Source organism: Schistocerca americana, chromosome 7, assembly GCF_021461395.2.
Source record: "Schistocerca americana isolate TAMUIC-IGC-003095 chromosome 7, iqSchAmer2.1, whole genome shotgun sequence".
In the NCBI taxonomy this organism is placed as follows: domain Eukaryota; kingdom Metazoa; phylum Arthropoda; class Insecta; order Orthoptera; family Acrididae; genus Schistocerca; species Schistocerca americana.
The window spans coordinates 162,748,687-162,776,664 of NC_060125.1; positions in this window are offsets into that span (position 1 = coordinate 162,748,687).

The window sequence follows — 27,978 nt, forward strand, 5'->3', positions numbered from 1 at the left end:
GTAGATCCGCTAATAAGAGGGCCTCGCTGACCCATACACTGTGCACCCGTAATCCAGCTGTGAACGCACAAAAGCCCGATAAAACTGAAGCAGACGTGCCCTGTCCGCTCCCCAAGACCTGTGGCTGAAACACTTGAGGATGTTCAGTGCCTTCTGGGTTCTGGCTTTCAAGTCTAGTAGGTGTGGCAGCCATGACAACCTGGAGTCAAAAATTAGGCCCAGAAACCGCACTGTGTCTCTAAAATGAAGGACAGTATCCCCCATATGCAAGGCAGGCAAAGAAAAAAGACGAGGAGAACGATTAAAATGAACACAAACACACTTATCGGCAGAAAACCGAAAACCCGTCTTTGCAGCGCACTCCTCTAACCGCCGCACTGTTAGCTGCAACTGACGGCTCACGGTTGCAACACTGGAGGAGGAACAGAAAACAGCAAGTCGTCCACAAATAAGGAGCACTGTACTGGACTCCTCACTGTAGAGGTTATACTGTTGATGGCTATGGCAAAGAGGGTAACGCTTAAAACACTGCCCTGGGCGACACCGTTCTCTTGCTCAAAGCTATCAGAGAGTGTGTTACCAACGCGGGTCCGAAAAAACCGCTGAGACAGGAAAGGCCGAATGAAAATGGGGAGGCGGCCACGAAAACCCCATTGATGCAGTTGTACAAGAATACAGTGTCTCCAAGTAGTATCATATGCCTTACTGATATCAAAGAATATACCGATACATTGACGCTGACAGAGGAAAGCCTGCTGAATAGCCGCCTCTAGGAGGGTCAGGTTGTCGACCGTGGACCGAAATTTTCGGAATCCACACCGAGAGCGGCTAAGGAGCTGTCTGGTCTCTAACAGCCAGACCAGACGACGGTTAACCATCCGTTCCAGGGTCTTTCCGACACAGCTCGTCAAGGCGATACTCCGATAACTACTGGTACACGTGCGGTCCTTTCCTGGTTTCAGGAGAAGGATGAGAATTGCCTCCCTCCACGAAGTGGGGAACACTCCTGTCTGCCATACGAGATTAAAACATTCGAGGAGGATTTCCTTTGACGCCACTGGCAGATGTCGAAGCATGGAGTACCAGATGCGGTCGTGACCTGGTGCAGTGTCACAAGTGTCAGTAAGTGCCGATTCGAGTTCCCACGTGGAGAAAAGGGAGTTGTAGGCCTCGGAACTGTTCGACCGAAAGTCCAAGTTTTCTCTCTCGACAGTTACTCGGTAGCGACGAAACGCTGGGTCCTGGTTTGCAGTGGCAGTACTTTGTGCAAAATGCTCTGCCAGCGTCTGAGCAATGTCTCTGGGTGTCGTTTGTAGCCACCCGTGGTTCAGGACTGCAGCTATTGGTAAACGGTTGCGTTTACCGGAAATCCTCCGCATGGCTTCCCATATTTTTGTGGGACAAGTGGAACGGGTGATGGTGTCCAGGAACTCCTTCATGACCTTTTTTTGCTCTCGTTAATGACACGGCGTGTCCTGGTTCTTGCGATTCGAAAGGCGGTAAGGTTGACCGCTGTTGGGCGGCATTTAAATCGTCGAAGAGCCGCACGCCTGTCCCGGATAGCTGAATGACACTCTTCTGTCCACCAAGGTACAAGGCGCCGCTTAAGAGGGCCAAATGACTTTGGTATGGACACGTCAGCAGCATGATGGATCAAGATGTGATCCACCCATTCCTGTACGCTGTTGCGGCGTTCAAAGACAGTCAACCGACTGAACAGTTGCCAGTTAGCCCTGCCAAACATCCACGATGGCGGCCTCTGCTCCAGCAATACACCATCCAGGAGATGAATGCGGATGGGGAAGTGATCACTGGACTGAAGGTCGTCAATGACCCCCCAGTGAACAGAGTCGGTGAGGGTCGGAGAGCAAAAAGATAGGTCAATGGCTTAGAATGACCCAGTAGCAGCAGAGATATCAGTCTGAGTACCAGTGTTGAGGATGCACGACACTTGAGATGTCAGGAGGCTCTCCAAAACTCGATCTCGAGCGCAAAGAGAAGTTGAGTCCCACAGGACATGATAGGCATTGAAGCCTTCCAGAAGGAGAAATGGGCGAGGGAGTTGTTCGATAAGATCTGTGAGAGCCTCTAAGTTCACTGCATCCAGAGGAGGTAAATAATGGGAACAAACTGTAACCCTCTGACGAGAATGAATTTCAACTGCCACTGCTTGCAGGTCAGTATCCAGGGGAAGAGCAGAGGAGTGGTGGCCATTATTGACAAACATGGCGACTCCGCCTTTGGCCCTTTCCCCAGTCGGGTCACCCATGCGATATAACGTATAGCCCCTTAATACAGGAGCATCAGATGGTTTTAAATGTGTTTCCTGTAAACACAAGCACGGGGGGCGTTGCTATGCTAAGAGTTTCAGTTCTCCCACATGTGTCTGGAATCCATTCATGTTCCACTGTATAGTGGGCGCCATCTACCAGGGTGGGAGTACCTTCATCCTCACTTTCTGTCGGGGAGGAGAGCCCACAACAGGTGGAGGCTCGGTTTTGGGGCGAGATGATTGCACCAGTCTGACATCAACCTCCATCGCCTCTCAAGAGGAGACAAGAGAGAGAGAGAATGATATCAACATCAGCAGACTGTAGACCTTCAGTCCCCTTCAGTGGGCGAGTCTTTACCTTTGGCTTTGGCTTAGATTTTTTGGACTGAGGTGGCATTGGAGCCAAAACCTCAGACGTGGTAGTGGTGTAGCAGCGCTGGGTAGTGCACAAGACCTGCGGAGGGGCAGGAAGGTCCATGATGTCAGCTACCACGGCCTGGTCAGAAGGTCAGGGGGGAGCAGCAGGCTTCACAGGAACTGCAGCAGCACACGTACATTGACAAACGGAAGTGCTAGTGCTGACAGTAGCAACCTCCGTTTGTGTAGCAGCATCAGTTTGCAGGACTGGCTGTTTCAGAACGGAAGAAAAGGAGGCAGCGATCGTCGGCGGCTGCATGGACTTGTATATTTTCTTCGCCTCACCATACGGGATGCGTTTTGTGGTTTTAAGTTCCTGTATCTTCCGTTACTCAAGGAAAACTCTGCATTCCGTACTCCACACAGGGTGATCCCCAGAGCAGTTCACACACTTAGGAGGAGAGGAGCAACCAACTCCCTCATGGGCGGCTTTACCACATTTCCCGCAACCGGCTTCCCCTCTACAGCCGAGAGTAGTGTGCCCAAAGTGTTGGCACTTAAAACACCGCATGGGGTTGGGGTAATAATGCCGTCCACTGAGACGTAGGAAACCTGCCTTCACATGCTCTGGCAATTTGGTGCTGTTAAAAGTAAGAATAAACTAGTCGGACTTCACGAGAGCACCATCCACCCGTTTCATAACGTGTTGCACGTCGACAATTCCTTCCCGGAACCATTCAGCCTTCAGTTCGTCTTGGGGAATGTCAACGAGATCCCTGCAAGTCACAATACCTTTGCTGTAGGTGATGTGAAATTCAGTCTCTATCGCAAACTCCCCAAGGAATTGTGCCATCTGAAGGTTCTTGACTTGTTGGAAGCTAGATGTTTCAACCAACAAGGTTCAATTTCGCAAGCGCTTTACAGATTTTAAGGTGCCAGCAATGCCTTCTAAGCCTTTCTGTATATAAAATGGTGAAACTTTATCGAAACTCCCCTCTTTTCTTTTAGTCATAAGAACCTCATTCTGCGAAGCAGTTTGCATTCTGTTACCAGGAACTGAATCAGGAGGACTGGCCACACGAGCCCTCTTGTTGGATTGGGTGTTAGAACCTACCAGCGGCCCACCCTTTCCGCTGGGAGAAGAAGAATAAAAGTTCGAGGATTCCATCGCGGTCCCACGAGCAGCTAGGGAACTAGAAGTCTACCTAGACAGAGCCCCGAGTGCCTAGGGAAGCCTTATACAACTGAGATGTGGCAGATTCCATAGCGGTTGCCCACCGACGACTGTTCCACCTCAACGGTCATGCATCTCATCAGCGCGCAGCACACCTTGAGAGTGAGCGGTTGTTTATAGAGGTTTATTCCATCCTCGCGTTCCGGGTGGTCAACCGAAGATCCCATTTCCTGAGACACACAACGTTCCACTGCCGCGCCGCACGGTGGTCGCTGAAGTATGCCCAGAGCATATGCTGACAGGGGACTGGCGGCGCTTAACAGTCCCCAGCTCAGGAACCCTGTGGTCGCCAAGCCTGTACCCAGCAAATGAATGCTGAGCCCCTGGGGCGCCAGTAGATTTCATTTGCGACGCAAATTCTGTGATGTGTCGTCAATTATAAGGTGCGAAGGTTACAGTAAACAGTCGGTGGTGCATCGGATACATGCTAAAGGTCTCCCAGGAAAGGTTTCATGCGGAGCTGCAGCCGTGTATACCTCTTGGAGAGATGTCTGATCGGAGCCTCTGGTTTTTAACCGTGATACTATTGTGTGTCGCACCCTCACTGGGAGAGTGTGAGATACAGTAAAGGGGCAGTATTGCATCGGATTCAAGCTACTGCACTCACAGCAGATGTCCCATGGGGTGACCACAGTCGAACTACTCTCTTATAGAGAAGTCGGAATGGAGCTAGTAGATTTCAATCACGACAAAAAAATGTGGCGTATCGCCAATTATACTGAGCGATGGTTACAGTAAAGAGTCAGTGGTGCATCGGATACATGCCACAAGACTCCCAAGAGAAGTTGCACGCTGCGCCGCAGCCATGTATACCTCTTGGAGAGAAGTCTGTTAGGAGCATTTAGTTTTTAGCCACGAAGCTGTTTTGTGTCACGTCATCATTGGGCGAGTGTGAGGGTTGCAGTAAACAGGCAGTATTGTATCGGATTCACGCTACTGCACTCCCAGGAGAAGTCCTGCAGGGCAACCACAGTCGTACTGCTGTCTTATAGAGAAGTTGGCATGGAGCCAGTAGATTTAAATCGCGACGCAAAAGCTATGTCGCATCATCAATTATAGAGTGCGAAGGTTACAGTAAACTGTTAGTGGTGCATTGGATACATGCCAAAGGTATCCCAGGAGAGGTTACATGCGTCTCCATAGCTGTGTACACCTCTTGTATAGAAGACTGATTGGAGCCTGTAGTTTTGAACCACGGCGCTATTTTGTGTCATAGCCTCACAGGGAGAGTGTGAGGATTACAGTAAATGGGTAGTATTGCATCGGATTCAATCTACTGCACTCCCAGCAGAAGTCCCATGGAGTGACCACAGTCGAACTACTGTCTTATAGAGAAGTCAGCTGGAGCCAGTAGATTTCAGTCGCGAAGAAAAATCTGTGTCACATCGTCAATTATAGAGTGCGAAGGTTACAGTTCACAGTTAGTGGTGCATCGGATATATGCCACAGGTCTCCCAGGAGAGGTTACATGCGACGCCGCAGCCGTGCATACTTCATGGACAGATGTCGTTTGGAGCCTGTAGCTTTCAACTGCCACGCTATTTTGTGTCGCATCCTTACTGGGAGAAAGCGAGGGATACAGTAAATGGGGAGTGGTGCATTCGATTCAAGCCACTGATCTCCCAGGAAAAGTTCCATGGTGAAACCAAACCAATTTTAGTGTCTTGAAGAGAGGTCTACATGGAACCACTAGATTTTAGTGGCGACGCGATATCTGTGTCGTATCGTCAATTATATCGTTCGAGGGTTGCAGTAATCGGGCAGTGGTTCATCAGATACATGCTAAAGGTCTCAAAGAAGAGGTACGTGCGCTGAAGCAGTCATGAACATCTCTTTGAGAGGATTCTGCTGGACCTGGAATTTTCAATCGCGATGATATTTTGTTTTGCGTTCTCACTGGGAGAATTAGTGGGATACATTAAACAAACAGTGGTGCATCAGATTCCAGCTACTGCACACTCAGAATTAGTACCATGGGGCGACCAAAGCCGTGTTAATGTCCTGATAGAAATCGACACGGAGCCACTAGATTACAATCGTGACCCCATATGTGTGTTCCATCGTCAATTATAGGGTGCGAAGTTCACAGTTAACAGTCAGTGGTGCATCGGAATCATGCCACAGGTCTCCCAGGATAGGTTACATGATTCGCTGCAGCCGTGTATACCTCTCAGAGATAAGTCTGTTTGTAGACTGTAGTTTTTAACCTCGATGCTATTTTGTGTCGCATCGTCACTGTCGGAGTGGGAGGGTTACAGTTGGTTGGTTGGTTGGTTTAAAGATTAAAGGGACCAAACTGCAAAGGTTATTGGTCCCTTGTTTCATGCCGGCCGTTGTGGCCAAGCGGTTCTAGGCGCTTCAGTCTGGAACCGTGCGACCGCTACGGTCGCAGGTTCGAATCCTGCCTCGGGCATGGATGTGTGTGATGTCCTTAGGTTAGTTAGGTTTAAGTAGTTCTAAGTTCTAGGGGACTGATGACCTCAGATGTTAAGTCCCATAGTGCTCAGAGCCATTTGAACCATTTGAACCTTGTTTCATAAACACACAGAGCATATTTAAACCATCCACCAGTCAGACTGAGCAATAAAAAAGAAAGTTCTGGGGGAAGAAAAGTCCCAAGGCCAACGGTAAGGCACTACGAGAAATGGAGCACAGCCATAAAAACAACATATAGAAGAAAGGCAGAAAGAATTAAAACTGTACAGCAGAGAATCATGGCTGGCTGATCACGAAAATAAAAGGATGAGCCATCCACTCTGCAGCACGTTAAAACCTCCAGCTTAAAAGAGTAGGGTGGAGTCGAATTACAACACAAAACTAAGTAAAACATACAGCACAAAAGAGGGCGACGCAGTAAAATTAGATGGACATATAAAAGCCGCTTGCGCGAATAAAACTTAAAACCCGATCTGCCATAGAGACATTGTCACCTAAAAGAAATGATAAATCACCGAGGAGATTAAAAGTTCGCCTGAGGGCGGTTAAAAGAGGACATTCCAACAACATATGGACCACCGTCATGTTTGCACCACAGCGACAATTAGGGGGGTTCTCTCGGCGCAGCAAATGACCACGCGTCAGCCAAGAGTGACGAATGCGGAGCCTACAGAGAACAACAGAATCCCTGCGAGAGGCCCGCATGGAAGACCCCCATACAGTCGTGGTCTCCTTTACTCGCCGCAGCTTGTTGGGTGCAGACAGAGTGCGCCATTCGTCTCCCCAAATCCCAAAGACCCGAAGGTGCAACACCGATAGGATATCAGTTGTCGGTAGGTCGATCTCCAGCGGCAGTTTGCGGATATTCTCTTTGGCTAGCTTGTCAGCGAGTTCGTTTCCCGCTATCCCAATGTGTCCCGGGGTCCATATGAACACCACCGAACGTCCACGCTGTTCAAGAGCGTGAACGGACTCCTGGATGACAACAACAATGGGATGGCGTGGGTAGCACTTGTCAAGAGCCTGCAGACTACTGAGAGATTCACTGCAAATGACGAAGGACTCTCCATTGCTGGTACGAATACGATCAAGGGCACGAAAAATGGCTGTTAACTCTGCGGTGTAAACACTGCAGCCTCCTGGCAAGGAGCGCTGGTCTACATAGTCTGGATGATCATAAGTGTACCCCACATGGCCATCAACCATATAGATAATCTCCGAGTCATGAGTTGCGTCCAGGAGAGCAACAAATTGGCGGCGTAATACTGCAGGAGGAACTGAATCTTTTCGCCATCGTGAGAGGTCCAGTCTTTGCTGTGGCCTACAAATACGCCAAGGTGGTGTATGTGGGTGGACCTGGAAAGCAGATGGAAGAGGCAAAGACTCGAGTTCACTAAGGAGTGACCAAACACTGATCCCAATTGTATGTCCGGATCGCGGCCGCCGGTGTGGGATATGGACTGCCGCATTAGCGAAAAGGAGATGGTAGTTAGGGTGACGGGGCGAACAACGGATGTGTGCAGCATAGTTAGCTAAGGGTTGTTGACACCGGACGCGAAGTGGAGGAACCCCAGCCTCAGCAAGTAGGCTATTAACAGGGCTGGTGCGGAATGCTCCTGTCGCATGTCGGACCCCACAGTTGTGAACAGGATCCAGCAGTTGCAACCTGAGGGCTACGATGAGCCATACGCCACACTCCCATAACCGAGTCGGGACAGCACGAGGGCTTTGTAGAGCCGTAGCGGGGTATTACGATCAGCACCCCAAGTTGTGTTGCTGAGGCAGCGGAGGGCATTCAGATCCTGCCAGCACTGACGCATGAAATGACGAATATGTGGAAGCCATGTAAGCCAGGCATCGAACAGCAATCCCAGAAAATGGTGTCAACAATCCTGAGCACGGCATCCTGAAGATAGAGCTCATGGTGGGGATGGACAGTTCGACGCCGACAAAAGTGCATAACGTAAGTCATCACAGGAGAAAAGTGAAACCCATGGGCGAGGGCCCACGCCTGCGCCTTGCGTATGGCTCCCTGCAACCTACGTTCTGCAACACTAATGGTGGAGGAGCTGAAAAAGATGCAGAAATCGTCTGCATATAACGTGAGGGAGTCAGACGACCCTACTGCTGCTGCAACGCCATTAATTGCCACAAGGTAAAGTGACACGCTTAATACAGAGCCCTGTGGAACGCCGTTTACCTGGACATGAAGTAAACTATGGGATGTGCCAAGTAAAACCCGGAATGTCCGAACAGATAAAAAATTCTGACCCCACCCGTGCAACGTGGCGAGAATATGGTGGCGCCATGTCCTGTCATACGCTCTGGAGAGGTCGAAAAAGACGGAGACGAGGTGCTGGCGCCTGAAAACAGCAGTGCGAATTGCAGACTCAAGGAAGACCAAAGTATCGGTGGTGGAACGGCCCTGACGGAAGCCGCTCTGGCACGGAGCCAGGAGACCCCGAGACTCGAGCAGCCAACACGGACGGCGACTCACCATATGTTCCAGTAGCTTGCACAGAGCACTTGTTTAGCTGATGGGCCGATAGCTATCCACATTAAGCGGGTCCTTACCAGACTTCAGCACTGGAACAATGGTACTTTCTCGCCACTGCGTCGGAAAGACACCATCGCCCCATGTGTGGTTGAAGATGGCAAGAACATATCGCTGACAGTCTGGGGGCAGGTGTTTGAGCATCTGATTGCGGATGCCGTCTGGCCCAGAGGCTGTACCAGGGCACTGTGCCGGGGCGCTTTGGAGTTCCCACGAACTAAATGGGGCGTTATACGCCTCAGGGTGGCGAGAACCAAAAGAAAGTCGTTTGCCTTCCTCCCGGCGTTTTAGCGCACGAAACGCAGGTGGGTAATTCCCCGACGCAGAGGCCTGAACATAGTGCTGAGCGAAATGCTTGGCGATTGCATCGGCATCGGTGCATAGCGCCCCGTTGATGGAAAGCCCTGGGACACCTACAGAGTGCTGCAATCCGAAGATGCGCCGAATCTTCATCCACACCTGGGAGGGTGAAGTACAGGAACCAATGGTGGAAACATATCTCTCCCAGCACTCCTGTTTTACGCCTTTTGATGAGCGTCTGGACCTGAGCACAGATACGTTTGAATAAAATTAGGTTCTCCAACGACGGGTGCCACTTATGTCGCTGAAGAGATCGCCGAAGCTCTATAATGGCTTCAGCGACCTCTGGCGACCACCAAGGCACTGACTTTCACCGGGGGCACCCTAACGAACGAGGAGTGGTACATTCCGCAGCGAAAACAATCGCTGTAATCAGTGTTGTAACCACCACATCGATGTTACTGTGGGGGAGAGATTCAACAGTGGCAACAGAGGAGAACACTTCCCAGTTTGCCTTGCTTAATGCCCATCTGGGCAAACGTTCGGGGGAGCGACGCTGTGGTAGTGAAAGGAAAATGGGAAACTGGTCACTACCACACAAGTCGTCATGGTCTCTCCAGTGGACCGATGGTACAAGCCCTGGGCTGCACAATGACAGATCTATGGCTGAGAAAGTGCCATGCGCCACACTAAAATGTGTGGCGGCGCCAGTGTTTAAGAGGAAGAGATCGAGTTGGGAGATGAGATTCTCGACATCTCTGCCTCGGCCAGTAATCATCGTCCCACACCACAGGGGATTGTGGGCGTTAAAATCCCCCTGGAGAAGAAAAGGCGTGGGGAGTTGGGTGACAAGTGCAGACGATTTGGTCTGGGGGACTGTACCACATGAAGGGAGATAGACAAATGGTTCAAATGGCTGTAAGAACTATGGGACTTAATATCTGAGATCATCAGTCCCCAAGACTTAGAACTACTTAAACCTAACTAACCTAAAGACATCACACACATCCATGCCCGAGGCAGGATTCGAACCTGCGACCATAGCAGCAGCGCGGTTCCGGACTGAAGCGCCTAGAACCGCTCGGCCACAGCGGCCGACAGAGATAGGCACTGCAGACGGTTATGTCCTGGGTAGTCCTTACTCTGACAGCCACAGCTTCCAATGATGTTTGCAGGGGCACGGGAGCACTATATACACAGGTAAGGGCACACACACAGGCTCCTCCTGACACACTATTGTAAGCGCAACGGTTACAGTATTAGCCCCTGTGTCCACAAAGGATAGGGGTCCGCATTGCCGGAGGGCCATGCAGAAAACAGGTGTCATGCTTATAAGCTGACGTAGCTCAGGTAAATGGCTAAAATAACTGCCGCAATTCCACTGAAGGATTGTACAAAGCGTGTCCTGTAGGGGCATGAAGGCGCTGAAAAGGCAAATTACTTTGCAGGGTCACATGCTGCCACCGACTGAGTGACTGACGTATCAACATCCATCGTTTCTGAGGAGATAGCGAGATCTGAGCTGACAGGAAGCAGTGGTGTGGGAACCACCAGGTCCTTATTCTTCTTAGCGAGCTTCCTCTTCTCTCTCTTGTCATTGGAAGGAGGGTTCGCATGCTGGGAGGGCTTTCCTGATGTATTGTCATAAAAAGAGGAAGAGCGTGAAGCCCTTTGACCAGCAGCTGGTGGCTTCTTCAGCCACTGGCTAGTGTCTTGTGCGACACTTGTAAAGTGCTTGGAAGGGACTCCCCAAAGGGACCCCTTCCAAACGAATGAGGCCGGATGATGCTGTTGCTTCTCTGGCAGAGTAGCTGGAGAAGGCTGTCGCTTCTCCAGCTGAGAGGTGGGGACTGATGTTCCCGGTTGTTCGGGGCGCACTGCTCCCAAACTGGGTGTTTCGGGAGTAGTGGATGATGGAGTAGCCCCTACCAGCGGTGGGGCAGGCGCAACTTTACTGCTCTGTGGGCCAACTGAGAAAGGATTCTTTGCAGGAACTGGTGGCGGCAGTGTTACAGGAGCATAACTCCTCAACATAGGTGTGTGGTTGAGTCGTTCTAGCTTCTTCTTTAACTCTTGGTAAGTTTAATGGTCCAGGGGCTTAATTTCTTGTATGTTCCGCTCTCGCTAGTAGACTGCACAGTCTGGCGAGCAGGGAGGATGATGCTCCCCACAGTTAACGCAGGTGGGAGGCGGAGAACATGGAGCGTTGGGATGCGAAGGTCGTCCACAATCTCGACACGTGGGGCTGGCAGTGCATCTGAAGGACATGTGTCCGAACTTTCAGCTCTGGAAGCATCGCATAGGGGGCGGGACATCGCACTGGTAGATTATGACCTTGACCTTCTCGGGCAAGCAGTCGCCCTCAAAGGCCAGGATGAAAGCACCAGTAGCGATCCTATAATCCTTGGGCCACCCAAAGACAAGATGGACAAAGTGTTCACCTCGTCGTGCCAGGTTCTCCCGGAGCTCGTGATCAGACTGTAGCAAAGATCTTTATGAAAGATAATCCCCTGGACCATATTGAAGGACTTATGGGGAGTGACGTTAATGGGTATGCCACTGAGCTTCTCACAGGCGAGTAATGTCTGTGACTGTGCATTTGAGGCTGCTTGTATCAGGATGGGCCCGCTCCTTATTTTGGAAAGAGACGCCACTTCCCCAAACTCATCTTCAAGATTGTTCACAATGAAGAGAGGCTTAGTTCCCAAAAATAAATCCCCATCGGTTCTGCAGCACACAAGGTATCACGGTGAATATGGCTCCTGTTTGTCCGCAGCCCTACGTCCCTCCCACGGCGTGGCTAGGGAAGGGAACGATTTGGGGTCATATGTCACAAAGTTAAATTCTACCTTACCGCCCTTAGAGACGTTGGCGGTCGTTCGACCACCGGATTGATTCTTCATCCGCTTCATGGCGGGTCATCCGCCCAGATGCCACCCACTCCTACCAGGGGCTCTCCCCACGGCCGCGACCCAGCTGTAGCAAAGGCTACCTGGCAGGATGGCCGTTGCCGGCAGTCCCGATGCCCCAGATAGACAGGCATCTACTCCTTGGTTTACATGGGGAGGTGGCAGCTCAGGCATCAGCAGTACGATCCCTGTGTTGTCAGTGGGCTACAACCTAGAGGGTACATGACGACCCCACCACAACGGGCTGGCTACCTTGCTGGATTTTGGGCGCCATGGGAAGTCCATAGTTATCGTGGGTGCAGATGGTGACGCACTAAGGGTGTAACTTACGCAACCCATCAGGTATGTATGCCCAAAATGATGGATGATGGGTGCAGTTACGACGCCAAGACGATGAAGAGTGCCAAGGTCTTAGGGCACAGAGGACTGATGGTGCACCATGTAAGGTGTCTTTCACCAAAAGGCTCGTACTTCTGTTGAATTTGGAAGTATGGAGGTCAAACCCGAATGGGGACCATTACATTAAAGGCCGAAACAGTTGAGACTCCTTTTAGTCGCCTCTTACGACAGGCAGGAATACAGTGGGCCTATTCTCACCCCCGAATCTGCAGGGGGTTTTGGAGGGTTATCTCGTCTAATAACATTAGTCATACATATCATTTCAGCCTATGATCTCTTCTCCTTTGACAAATCCTTTTGAGGGTTGCATGTCTTTAGGAATATTAGCTCCACTAAACCAGATTTCCTTTCAAACATCGTGGCTCCTGTTGCGTCCTTCGTTAGATAGCTTTCCCAACATACACGACTGATCTCGTCCGACTCTATATGTTGTATCTAATTCGCTAGCACTGTGACGTCTAATGAAATCGGAGATAAAGTATCCTTCTTCTTCATCGTCATCCTCTTCACTTCTTCTTCTTCTTAATATTCTACCGCCATCCGACGCAGTCCTGGTGACCGTTTAACACTATTTGTTACGGGTCGCCGGCCGATGTGGCCGAGCGGCGCTATGCGCTTCAGTCTGGAACCGCGCGACCGCTACAGTCGCTGGTTCGAATCCTGCCTCGGGCATGGATGTGTATGATGTCCTTAGGTTAATTCAGTTTACATATTTCTAAGTTCTAGGGGACTGATGACCTCAGATGTTAAGTCCCATAGCGCTCAGAGCCATTTGAACCATTTTGTTACGGGTCTAAACGTAGAGACTGTTCACGATGCAACTGTCCCAGGTTTGCGACGAAGATCTTTCCGCATCTCTATGACAGTCTGCCACATAATGATCACACTTCGAGACAGTACACATCTTATATACTCTGGGAGGGATGGTTTTTCCTCATTTTAACGCTTTTTCCTCAGATTCATGTCGATTACACTTTCACTCGTTTCCCCTGTCAGGGATTCGTACAACCCCATTTTCTTAGGTATTCCCTTGAGGCACCCATCCCATTCTGTTATTTGAGCATTCAAACTCTCATTGACTTTTCATTTTTCCCCTCTATGTACGCCTCATGTCGGGAGATTGTGTCATTCAAGTGTTCGACTTTTGCAGTTGCTGCATTAACAGTAACATTCAGTTCCGCTAACCTTGCGCTGACTGCTTGCTCATTTCACTGAATTCTACTATTCAGCTGAGTACACCTTTCGCAGCCGCAAATTTGACGGAGTTATCCATCACCGTTCATTTCCCGTTGATAGTCTTGGTTTTTCAGCCTACATGTAAAAGTATGTCTGGCTGGCGCTTCATCCCATCACAATGAGCACACAGGCTCTTCCCGAGTTTGTCCACAGCTCTGTCTTTTATATAGAATCTCATCGCAGTTTCGTGTATGTCGCCGCTCATTCAGTTTATTCGTCTTATCAATAACCATAAAACCATACCGAGAGTTATTCCAGCAATTTTCACATTTCGCTACGAATTCGTGGAATAACATGCCAGTTCTTATATGAACTTTGTAAATATGTTTTACATTAAGAGTTTTGTACTTCAGGGCTATGATAATGTTTGTATTATCCCAGATTATCTGTTTCGGGATCCTTGAGTATGTCTGACTGAAGTAGAATATAACAGCCAATGCAGAAATATTTTCTAATTTCATCCTGGTTTTCTACCGCAAGATCATCAAAGAAGAATACACTGTCTGGCTTCATTTTTTCAGGCGATGGATTATCGCTGCTTCACTGAACGTTTGATTCATCGCTCCGTCAATACCATACAATATTTCCTGCAGTAGCTGATTACATAGCATATCGGCAGCACAGAATTTGGAGAATAACTGTCATCTGTAGGCCTTATACTAGGCCTTCAGTTTCCTGCAGTAGCTGAATACATAGCATAGTGGCAGCACAGAATGTGGAAAATAAGTCAACTGTAGGCCTTACACGAGGCCTTCATGGCATTCAAGCCAGTAGGCATCAGTATGCACATCTGATTCCATCTCTGAACACTCCCTGTGTGGTCTTTACATGTTCCACAGATACAGGCTCTGGCACAGGGGATATACAGGAATATACACACTACTCCACTTGGTTCATTGTAACACTATATTCGTTCTAATAGTTTACAAACACGTAGTGAGCAGCTCTTACCTCTGGCTGCAACCACATAACCATGCTGTGGCGACCATTATTACGCAGTACTTATCATCTAATTTCAGAACATCAAATTAATTTAATGTGTATTCGCATCTCAAGAATTCAAACTTGGTCTCGGCATACCTATGTAGTATGGTGACTATATAGACTAACAGTTGCCTGTCAAGGAGTACGGGAGGTACCATACCCGTCTGTCACCCCATTCTTTATATAACCCATCATGCTGCTCATACACGAAAGAGCCAAAGAAACAGTTAGATCTGCCTAATATCGTGTAGGGAGCCCACGAGCACGCTGAAGTGCCGCAACACGATGTGGCATGGACTCCACTGTCTGAAGTAGTGCTGAAGGAAACTGACACCATGAATCCTGCAGGACTGTTCATAAACCCGCAAGAAATCTCTTGTGAACAGCACTTTGCAAAGCATCCCAGATATGCTCAATAGTGTTCATATCTGGAGAGTTTGGTGGCCAGCGGCAGTGTTTAAATTCAGAAGAGTATTCCTGGAGCCACTCTGTAGCAATTCAACACGTCTGGGATGTCGCATTGTCTTGCTGGAATTGCCCAAGTCCGTCGGAATGCAGAATGGACATGAATGGAAGCAGGTGATCAGACAGGATGCTTACGTACGTGCCAGTAGTCAGAATCGTATCTAGACGTATTTGGGGACCCATATCACACCAACTTGACCATCCCCACACCATTACAGAGCCTTCACCAGCTTGAACAGTGCCATGGCGACATGCAGGGTCCATAGTTTCATGAGGATGTCTCCCTACCCGTGCACTACCTCTTGCACGATACAATTTGAAACGAGACTCGTCCGACCATACAACATATATCCAGACATTAACATTCCAATATCGGTGTCGACGGGCCCAGGCGAGGCGTAAAGCTTTGTGCCGTGCGGTTATCAAGGGTACACGAGTGTGCCTTCGGCTTCGAAAGCCCATATCGATGGTGTTTCATTGGATGGTTCACACGCTGACACTCACTGATGGCCAAGCATTGAAATCTACAGCAAAGGGTTGCACGTCTATCACCTTGAACCATTCTCTTCACTCGTCGTTGGTCACGTTCGTGCAGGATCTTCTTCCGACCTCAACGATGTCGGAGATTCCTGATATTCACGGTACACTCGTGAAATGCTCGTAAGGGAAAATCACTACCTCATCGGTACCTCGGAGATGTTGTGTCCCATCGCTCGTGTGTCGACTAGAACACCACGTTCAAAATCACATAAATCTTGATAACCTGACATTATAGCAGTAGTAACCGAAAAATGTGAAAACATCGAAAAATGTGAAGACATCGAAAAATGCGAAGACATCGAAAAAGATATGATTGTCAGAAGGACAGACTCAGCATACAGGAAAGTCAAAACAACCTTTGGTGACATTAAAAGCAACGGTTGTAACATTAAGAGTGCAACGGGAATTCCACTGTTAAATGCAGAGGAGAGAGCAGATAGGTGGAAAGAATACATTGAAAGCCTCTTTGAGGGTGAAGATCTATCTAATGTGATAGAAGAAGAAACAGGAGTCGATGTAGAAGAGATAGGGGATCCAGTATTAGAATCGGAATTTAAAAGAGCTTTGGAGGACTTACGGTCAAATAAAGCAGAAGGGATAGATAACATTCCATCAGAATTTCTAAAATCATTGGGGGAAGTGGCAACAAAACGACTATTCGCGTTGGTGTGTTGCATATATGAGTCTGGCGACATACCATCTGACTTTCGGAAAAGCATCATCCACACAATTCCGCAGACGGCAAGAGCTGAAAAGTGCGAGAATTATCGCACAATCAGCTTAACAGCTCATGCATCGAAGCTGCTTACAAGAATAATATACAGAAGAATGGAATAGAAAATTGAGAATGCGCTAGTTGACGATCAGTTTGGCTTTAGGAAAAGTAAAGGGACGAGAGAGGCAATTCTGACGTTACGGCTAATAATGGAAGGAAGGCTAAAGAAAAATCTAGACACTTTCATAGGATTTGTCGAGTTGGAAAAAGCGTTCGACAATATAAAATGGTGCAAGCTGTTCGAGATTCTGAAAAAAGTAGGGGTAAGCTATAGGGAGAGACGGGTCATATACAATATGTACAACAACCAAGAGGGAATAATAAGAGTGGACGATCTAGAACGATGTGCTCGTATTAAGAAGGGTGTAAGACAAGGCTGTAGCCTTTCGCCCCTACTCTTCAATCTGTACATCGAGGAAGCAATGATGGAAATAAAAGATAGGTTCAGGAGTGGAATTAAAATACAAGGTGAAAGGATATCAATGATACGATTCGCTGATGACATTGCTATCCTGAGTGAAAGTGAAGAAGAATTAAATGATCTGCTGAACGGAATGAACAGTCTAATGAGTACACAGTATGGTTTGAGAGTAGATCGGAGAAAGACGAAGGTAATGAGAAGTAGTAGAAATGAGAACAGCGAGAAACTTAACATCAGGATTGATGGTCACAAAGTAAATGAAGTTAAGGAATTCTGCTACCTAAGCGGTAAAATAACCAATGACGGACGGAGCAAGGAGGACATCAAAAGCAGACTCGCTATGGCAAAAAAGGCATTTCTGGCGAAGAGAAGTCTACTAATATCAAATACCGGCCTTAATTTGAGGAAGAAATTTCTGAGGATGTACGTCTGGAGTACAGCATTGTATGGTAGTGAAACATGGACTGTGGGAAAAGCGGAACAGAAGAAAATCGAAGCATTTGAGATGTGGTGCTATAGACGAATGTTGAAAATTAGGTGGTCTGATAAGGTAAGGAATGAGGAGGTTCTACGCAGAATCGGAGAGGAAAGGAATATGTGGAAAACACTGATAAGGAGAAGGGACAGGATGATAGGACATCTGGTAAGACATGAGGGAATGACTTCCATGGTACTAGAGGGAGCTGTAGAGGGCAAAAGCTGTAGAGGAAGACAGAGATTGGAATACGTCAAGCAAATAATTGAGGACGTAGGTTGCAAGTGCTACTCTGAGATGAAGAGGTTAGCACAGGAAAGGAATTCGTGGCGGGCCGCATCAAATCAGTCAGTAGACTGATGACCAAAAAAAAACCGATCTAACATCTGCGCCATACACTTGTATTATATAGCTGTTGCCGACGGCAGCACCGTATTCTGCCTGTTTACATATCTCTGTATTTGGATACGCATGCCTATACCAGTTTCTTTGGTGCTTCAGTGCATACTCCCACTCGGAATACTGAACTTTAGAATCAACCCGTTGCAGATTACAGTTTCAGTAACCACAGCACAGTCATTATCCGACTCCACATTTACTCGTTTAGATCCACAGAAATTAACGTTGCAAATGCTTACACACAACAGTACACTCGATGGGGGATTAGCGTGTGGTTCTGGGAGTTGTCGCATCTCCCATAAGTGGTGACAGCTGCCGCTGCTGCGGCACAGTATAACTGGTCGACGGAGGCTGATGTGCAGTACAGTATGGTTGAAAGACATCAAGTCCAATGACTCGGGAGGACCATCTACAGGATGATGGCGCTGCTGTGGCCTTGCAGTCAGTCGAATGTTGGTGTTCTCGTACAACAAACCCACTACCATGGTTTCAGGGGTACGTTGCACTGCTGGAACAATAAAAAAACCATAATTGTATATTTGGATACATATTTATTAATTACAATAGTAGTAATTACATTATCATTACATAATTGTTTCAAGTCTTATTTCTTTTATGGCTGGGAGCGCTGGCTGGAACCTGTCGCTGCTACTGGCACCTCATAATCTTTCCACTGTCAACTTCAGACCGCTAAGACGGTGGGTTGTGCTGTAGCGATGGATGTTATTCGCTGCTGGTATCCCTGGTGAATACTATATGAAACAGTCTGCGAGAAGGTGCAATTAGCAACAGCCTTATTCACGCTCAAAAGAAATGGTGGGACGGTAACAGAAAGTTGGGAACAGTCAGCTGCTGTGCTAATGGAACCACTACTTTCTGGCGATGGAGATGAAGGCGAGACAGATGAGCAGCGGAGGTTACGAAAAATATTATGGGAAGATTTTGCAAAAACAGACATAATGTCTGATGGGATAACCGCAATCAGTCGTTTTACAATGTTACTTATAATCCGTATTGATTGCAAAATGTTTATTCATATGACCGGTTTCGGTTCCTCTAGAACCATCTTCAGATCTAATATTTCGGTTACGGGAGTAACCCGTCCACTCACAAATGGTTGAAATGGCTCTGAGCACTATGGGACTTAACATCTGAGGTCATCAGTCCCATAGAACTACTTAAACCTAAGGACATCGCACACGTCCATACCTGAGGCAGGATTCGAACCTGCGACCGTAACGGTCGCGCGGCTCCAGACTCGTCCACTCACAGCAATCTTCACATGCTGCGTCACATCAGAGGAACCGAAACCGGTCATATGAATAAACATTTTGCAGTCAAGACGGATTATAAGTAACGTTATGGGGAGACTATAGAAATAATAAACTTGGGCATCCCTTCGCATAAATTAGGCAAGATGTTAAGACTGAAAAGGAAAAAACTCCACGACCTAACGGGATCCTTGCCGAAATAACACAAGCCCTATGTGGCCCGTTAGATAGCTACTTGCGGGAACTGTACAACGAGTGTCTCTTGCAAGGAAGAGTCACTGCATCGTGGAAGAGCGATGAAGTAGTACTAATTAGGAAGGCGCAATATAAAGAGCCAATGATACACATATCCTACAGACCAACTTATCTTTTGAATGTTTTCGGCAAGATAATTGACAAATTATTATGCAGAAGATTGCAAGATCATAGACTTAATGGGCGAGCTCTCACCTGTGTGGGTTTAGAAGAGGCAAGTGAATTGAAGACGTAATTAGTAAGGCGACTGCGCTAGTGACAGATACTCAATCTACGTATGCTCTGGCGATGATGATCGATATTGCTCGCGCATTCCCCCTGCGGTGACCGTCTTCTTTAGTCGCCTAAGGGATTTTGAGTGTGCAGAAACGCTGTATAATTGCCTAAGAGTTTATTTCCGCGAGCGACATGCTTCTTTAATATGCCTAGGAAAGAAAATCACGAAGATAATAACAAAAGGCGGTCTGCAGGAATCAGTGTGCAAGCCAGAGTTTTGAGATGTAGGACTGGAGCCGATGCTACAGAAGTTACATGATAAATTGACTGGTAGCATTTTTAGATGACATGTAATGGGGCGTTGCACGAACTTGAGGGCTTGTGTTGAAGTGTTGAATTGTCACTAGGACTTCACAAAACAACCTCCTGCTGAAAGGGAAAAATGTAAGAAATCACAAAATAAAATTAAATGATGTAACGATTAGGAGAAGCGCAGTGACGGGATGTCTAGGGGTATTTCTGGACGAACGTCGTAACTATCCACATCGTATAGAGAGCAGACAGAAAAGATATAAAGGTTATGAATAAAATTATAACCATAGCAAATCGATAATTTCAGCTTCCCTTCAAAACAACCAGGGTTTACCAGCAATCTATATTAGCGTGAATGTATGTCCAAAGGAACATTGAATCCCAATTCGGAACATCATAGACACAGAAATGTATTTATCTGCCAACACCCGGCAAACGACTACCAATCAAAGTGTCTCGCCTGTTCAGTAATACACCTAATGGATGTACGAGTACAGGGTGTAGACACATTGTTAACGACATATGGAAGTTCGGACTGGCCGCGAGTCGTGTATGCATGCTTGTCCAAAATAACATTGTATTGTAATTGGAAATAACACAGGCACTGCAACATCACATTTCAGATAATAGACTACAATTATATAGAATAAATAAATAACTATCGTAAAAGAAGGGGGGGGGGGGGAGTGCGATTCCTATTGGTCCATTGGTTTTCCTATCATTTCATTGTGCTCCCATTGGCTAAGAGAGAGTTGTCACAATTATTATTTCACGTGACACAATTGCCTATGTGAGTAAGGGGTTTCCTGGGTGACCTTGATCAATTCCCAACGGTCTATAGAGGCAGAGGGGGTATGAAGCAGCCCAACTGGGTAACCGAACACCTGATGGATATTTGATGTGATACGTCCGTTATCTAGCTGGGAATTAACCTAGCTATCCTACTAACGTGTAGCTCTGAGTGCATTAGGAGGTAGTTTGAATGACGTGGGGCTAGAAGCAGCAACACTGGAAGAAACAGTTTGTGATGTCATGTACAGACATCTGAGTTCTACGCTGTTTCTTCCACTGTAATTCCTAGTAGGTTTGTGCCAGCCACAAAAAGAATTTACCGCAGAATTACAACACTTAGTACCTTTAACTGAGAGAAATACAGCCTTATTCTGCCACATAGCATCCGTTATAATTAGTTCAGATAGAGCAAAACTGGGGAACTGTAAGCAAGTGTAAACAAACACAAGAAGCGTTAGCCACGCGGGATTAGCCGAGCGGTCTCAGGCGCTGCAGTCATGGACTGTGCGGCTGGTCCCGGCGGAGGTTCAAGTCCTCCCTCGGGTATGGGTGTGTGTGTTTGTCCTTAGGATAATTTAGGTTAAGTAGTGTGTAAGCTTAGTGACTGATGACCTTAGCAGTTAAGTCCCATAACATTTCACACACATTTGAACATTTTTTGAACAAGAAGTGTTATTAATTTCAGAACAAAGAGAAGTTCGCGTACTGTTGTTTATAGCAGAACTACAAGACTATATAAAAGAAAGCAACACGATTTGTCAAGCCAGAGCGATACAGACTGACGTACAGGCATATTAAGTACGTATTTTACTACGGAAAGCTGAAGCGTCAGAGCGGTAAAGGTAAGTGCTAGTCCCAAACCATATTTTCATAGAGTGGCTGCACATTTGATTTCTTCAGTTTATACACCGGAAGTAGTTGTCATGGTCAAGTGTTATGCAAGTGAAAATCCATGGGTATGACCAATGTGGAACTACGAAAGACTACTACACACTATACGCAACTTGGGGTAAAGCAGGAGCACAATTTTGTCTTGCAGCTACCATCAGGGGTACGACCACAATCTAGTTCTCACAACCTTCGCTGTGTTGGTCAGAAAAACAGTTTTCACTGTTACGCACACTGAATGAAGATTTCACTCACTAGACGAGCTGATATCGTCAGAAAAAGGACGAATTACGGCAGAAAAATTTTCCAGCTCATTCAAACCTATAGCGATAAACAACGACGTAACATCACGACGGTGACCATAATCATTTCCCCTACAGGGGATGACGATTCTATTAACAGTTTGGGCGTGAAACCACTCATCCACTGGAATCGCCAATGCATCTAATACCCGTGAAGTGGCTAAAAGTAGGAATAAATGATAATAAAAATGTCTAGCGCAGATTAAGGTTTAAATCTATTTTAGAATATTTAATCTCAACAGAGACAATAGAGGATTAAGAACAGACCAGAACAATTTGTGTGTAAGCTTTTAAAGCGCTTAAAAAACAGAAAATGGTGCAGTCAGTAATTACCAATGCTACGTGTATTTGACGATATTGTTTCAGAGGCAAATTAAGAAATTTTAAGGACGAGTCTTTTAAATGTAATAGGAATATTACACACCATAAATGTAATATGGACAAATGTAAAATATCCTTAAGATCCTCTCCAGCCAGCACCAAGACGGAGAAAGCCAGGCCAGTGCCCTGTAAGGTAATCAAAACGACAAACATGCAGGAAGCCTACAGTGCAGACAACACACCAGAGGAGTTTGCCTCACATCGCGCGATTGAGCGGATTGAATCATATGCTCAGATATATGACAACCTTACTTCGTATGAAAGAGTACAAGTATCTCAATAACAACTATCAGCCAGCTGGTGTGGCGGAAAAGCAACAATCTTAACCCTCGAAAGCCAGTCGTACGAAATGTAGTGGTTGTGAAGACCATTGATGAGCCAGAAATGTAAGCCACATTCGGCCATCGCCGGCACGAAGAAACGTCGCTTCCTCAAACCAATAGTACTCAGGCTTCCGAACCCTTGTATGCATTTTAACTTACAATACACCAGCTACAAGGACGAATGTGGGATGTGCTGTTACCGTTCGCCAAGATGAGTTGCGCCTCCGAGACTCTTACCTGTCTGATCTACCATACACGGTCACAGTGAGCTGCCGACCTCACAACCACTGCTGAGAACACTTGGAGACTTACCAGAATCAGATTTTCACTCTGCAGCGGAGTGTGCACTGATATGAAACTTCCTGGTAGATTAAAACTGAGTGCCGGATCAAGACTCGAACTCGGGAAAGTGGTCTACCATCTGAGCTACCCAAGCACGAGTCACGCCCCGTCCTCACAGCTTTACTTCAGCCAGTACCTCGTCTCCTACCTTCCAAACTTTACAGAAGCTCTCCTCCGAGCCTTTCTTTCAGGAGCGCTAGTTCGGCAAGGTTCGCAGGAGACCTTCTGTAAAGTTTGGAAGGTAGGAGACGAGGTACTGGCAGAAGTAAAGCTGTGAGGACGGGACGTGAGTCGTGCTTGGGTAGCTCAGATGGTAGAGCACTTGCCAGAGAAAGGCAAAGGTCCTGAGTTCGAGTCTCGGTCCAGCACACAGTTTTAATCTGCCGGGAAGTTTCACTTGGAGACTTGTACCTAAGGCTTGATGAGCCGAAGTGACGGTTCTTGCGCACTGCCACGTTATGCAGCATTCGGGAGGCACGAAAACTGGACCTGCCTCCCTCCCTCCCCCCCCCCCCCCCAACCCCTCCAGTGACTAGTACCTGTAAGCAGCTGTGGACGTCCCTTGCCTTTTGCTTTGTGACATCACCTACAAACCATGTAAAGCTGCTAGCTGCTGAGAGTTTATCTGAGTGTGCGCTGGCAAAACGCAGTCACCGTACTGGGAAGCCGCGCCTGTCGTACGGGCTACGTTGCTCATGATGACTGCTTCCCGCCCGACAGCGTGATCATGTGAACCAGACGCCGAGGGTGACTTTCGCTCCAGTTTGCGGAAAGAGCGGCAGCAATTTGCGAAACAAGGTGTTGCACTGCCGCCGTCCTAGGGGCCGACACAGACGAGAATACACGACTATAAACTTCAGTGAATAAATTTTGGTTCCGCTAAAGCTGTATTATTAGAGCCCAGAGCGCCGACAGGTTTGCTACTACGAACTCCACGCTCCGTCAACACGGCAACATTAGAGGCCTCAAACTAGGGCCATACAGGTCTAAGTGAGCACAGCCGCGTGTGGCTCGCATCGACAGCAACCGTGAACAGCTGCAAAAGGGACCATTAGCGGCAATTTATAGAGTCACGAAATTTCATCAATACCTGACTGGTAAAAAAATTTTTTCGTCACTGATCAAAAGCCATTAACTACTCTGTTTCACCCCATGGAGGATATGCTTGTTTATACACCACCTAAGCTGCATCATTGGTTATTACTTCCTTCAAATTACCAGTACGAAACTCTTTATTGCTCTATTATGGCGCAGCATGCAAACACAGACAGTCTGTCTCAGCTGCGATAAATGATCCGGAATTCGATGCATCAGGAACTTGTTGTCTTCAGATCGATCATTCCGATTCGCAAGAAGTACAAGGTTTTGCCATTGATTGTCGGCGGGTCCTATAAGCTACTGAACTGAATCAATCACTTCTATTGCTCAGGTACTAAATTCAAATGGACTGGCCTCGTCATCCGATATCAATTTTAGACGATTTAATTACATTACTCTCCTAAATAGACAACGGTCATGGTTCCCTTGTCATTTCTGCAACATGTTTTGAAACTTTTACGCACAGAACATTGGAATTCGTTAAAAATAAGCAGCCAGCGCACTAGCATCGCATGTGGATTGGCCTTGACAAACAGACTGCAGAGATGACTGCCCGCTGCCACATAAGCATGGATAACCAGGTGGCGCTGCGCCAAGAACTTTTCAATTCACCTCGACACATTGCCCCCTGGCAGCGTATCCACATTGATTTTACTGGTCACGTCTGAAAAACAAACCATCTCACTATCGTCGATGCATACAGTAAAATATCGAATTGCCATCCCAGTGAACATGACAAAAAAAAAAAAATGGTTCAAATGGCTCTGAGCACTATGGGACTTACCTTCTGAGGTCATCTGTCCCCTTGAACTTAGAACTACTTAAACCTAACTAACCTAAGGACATCACACACATCAATGCCCGAGGCAGGGCAGGATTCGAACCTGCGACCGTAGCGGTGGCGCGGTTCCAGACTGTAGCGCCTAGAACCGCTCGGCCACTCCGGCCGGCAATGAACACGACAACTACAGAAGACCTAATTTCTGTCTTTTGCTTACAAGATATCCCACAAACAAACGATCTGGACGATGTGCTGCAATTTTATTCCTTGAAATTTCAACAATTTGGCCAACAAAAAAGAATTCAATGTTTCCTTAGAGCTCCGTTCCCTTCTCAGTCGACTAGTGAAGCTGAACATTACGTTTGCATTGTGAAGCATCTGATGCCAAAATTTTTTGTCTTACACTGCAGAGGAAAATGCTTTGTTGTTATCCGTCAGCAAGTATCACGCCCTGCATTTTCACGGCGCCTTGCCCGCATAGTTGTTACATGGTCATCGTCACCCCACTCTGTTGCCTCTGTATCATTCTCGACATCCTCTTTCAACCCCTAGCTTCACAGCGAACTTCCGCAGTAGGACAAAGTTTTTTCACTTGTCTATAACAAACACAACTGCAAATCCAGCACTGTCGCGCAGTCGAATGGGCGAGCTTGTTATGCCGTTCACAGCAGATTTGGCGCCCGTTGACAACTCCAATGCTGCCATAGATTTTCCTGTTTCCAAAACGCATCCTGAAAAGCAGACTGATGTCCTCGAGCATATTTTAATAAAACCTGATGTCCAGGCACGTGGGTGAACGTAAGGAGGTCAGTCCCCGCTTGCCTACGGTGCCACAGCCGCAGCATCCATCGCTGTTCACAGTCACATCGGGCATACATCAGCCATTCAGCATTCATCGTACGCAGCAGAGACAATAATGCGCTCTCCTGTGCCACTGGATGGACATCCTACCTCCACTTCCTTGACAGATGTTCCCTATGGTTCGCAAGGCGAGTGTTCAGATGCGGATTGGTGGGCGCTATGTACGGACAGGACGCAACCAACTCCTTCAGCTGCTGCACCACAGCAAAGACCTCTCCCACGTCGTAGCCTGCATCCACACTATTCAACGATGATGCGGAATTTTTGGGGTAGAGGGAGGAATGTGGTATCGACGTTGTCTTTGTCGCATGCACAAGGCGCACGGAACTCCACACGCATTGCTATGGAAGACGAAATTTTAAACTGCTCACCAGGGCTCCGCCACTGGAAGTCATTTTTCCAGAGCTCATCGTCTTCCAAGCGGTGGGCCCATCTTCACCAACAATGGAAACCATAATCACTCAACCTCATTGAACCAATGAGACTTCCCCGGTGTATTAGTAAATCAAATTCTCGTCAGGTTTCCAGCCGGATCAGAGCACAATATTTCAGCGGTCCAATTGGCCGCCATCATCAGGTGATAAAAGCTACGCTGCTCTCGCTGATAACTGATTCCACTCGCAAATGACCTTGATATGCTTCGGAAGTACAACAGCGCGTGCGCTAGATACAGTTCGCACGCGCTCAGTCATTCCTGCTGCCCCCTGGCACAAGAAGAGTTGCACCGCCTCCGGTGGTGAATACTGTTGAAAACGATATATCGTTACAAATGATTATTCACAGCTGGCCATTCAGATGCCGTTGTTCCTTCATGTCTGATAAAACAGGATTCCACGTCTTGCTTAGCGGTTATCCATTATCAGCATTAATGATATTATCTGCTTGTCTGATTTCGACATATTCTTTTAAAACACCCCTCAATACCGAGAAGCCGAGCAATTCCAGCAAACGTCCAGAATTGTTATAAAGTGGCTCCAGGAATACTCTTCTGAATTTAAACACTTCCGCTGCCCACCAAAATCCCCATAATAGAGCATATCTGGGATCCCTTGCAACGTGCTATTCAAAAGAAATCTCCAATCCCTCTTACTCTTACAGGTTTATGGACAGCCCTGCAGGATTCATGGTGTCGATTCCTTTCAGCACTATTTACGACATTAATCGAGTCCATATGACGTCGTGTTGCGGCACTTCCGCGTGCTCGCTGGGGCCCTACACGATATTAAGCAGGTGTACCGGTTTATTTGGCTGTTCAGGGTATTTGTATTACGAAATGAAATTATAATCTATGTACTGTAGATGTATTATGAAATTGAAATTGTGATCTGTATGTTGTAGATGTATTATGCAAATGTCATTGCAACCCACCGTTTCTATATGAGCATGGCATTTACAGGTTCATTTTCAAACAGAATTGATAATCTGGGGTTGTAAATGAATTATGTCACTGCGAAGTTCCTTAATACACAGAGCTACGTACGGAACTACTTTTTCTTGTGATTAATTGCTGTCATGACAGCTTTAATGAAACTATATGGTTCCAGAGACTTTTTCAAGTCAGAAATATCTAGATTGAAGTGGAGAATGAAAATTTCTTGACCCAGGTCTCCTGCTCACTAGGCAGATATCCTAACCACCCTGACACAGTGGCTTTGCGAAACTGTATGTATTACCCTAGTACACCTCTCTCCTCATTCCAGATTCCTATTTCTTACCATAAAAGCACTCTCACTGAACTATTTTTATGACAGAAGTATGGCTTAAAATGGATATGAAAAATGAAATCAGGACAGTCAAAGATGTCTCTCTCTCTCTCCACGTGTGTGTGTGTGTGTGTGTGTGTGTGTGTGTGTGTCCTGCACTGAAGCTGTATGACGTTGCTGCAAATACTGAGAAGATGGCGGCTTGGTGGTACATACAGTAAATTACTGGCCTGTGATTGGAGGAGAGGGGAGGAGAGAGAAATGGGGAGGCGGTGGGAAGCTTCGTGAGTTAGTACAGCAAAGGAGTGATGGGAGAGGGTGGTGAGGTTAAGGACGACATGGGTGGGGTGTGATGATGTCATGCAATGTCACTGCCTCTGCAAGTAGGTGAGCTGCGGGTTCTAGGTCATATCTGATCGAGAATGCCCACTGCATTCCTGGTCAGATGCATTTTATTTGCCTATGTTAATACTGGCTGTAATTAGTTTTCTCCGTATTGTTATCTGTTGTGTAAGCTGTGATCAGTCCTTGTTTTGTGGGTAGGTTTTTAACGTTTGAGTTGCTTTCTTGTAGTAAGTGCCAGTGTACCACTTGTTTGTTGTCATGTATGTTTCTTGTTCATGTGCTTTTGTGTTCTATGTGTCTATGTGTGGAAGTGCTTTGTCTTTGAGCTCTGTGCATGTTTATGTTCTCTGCG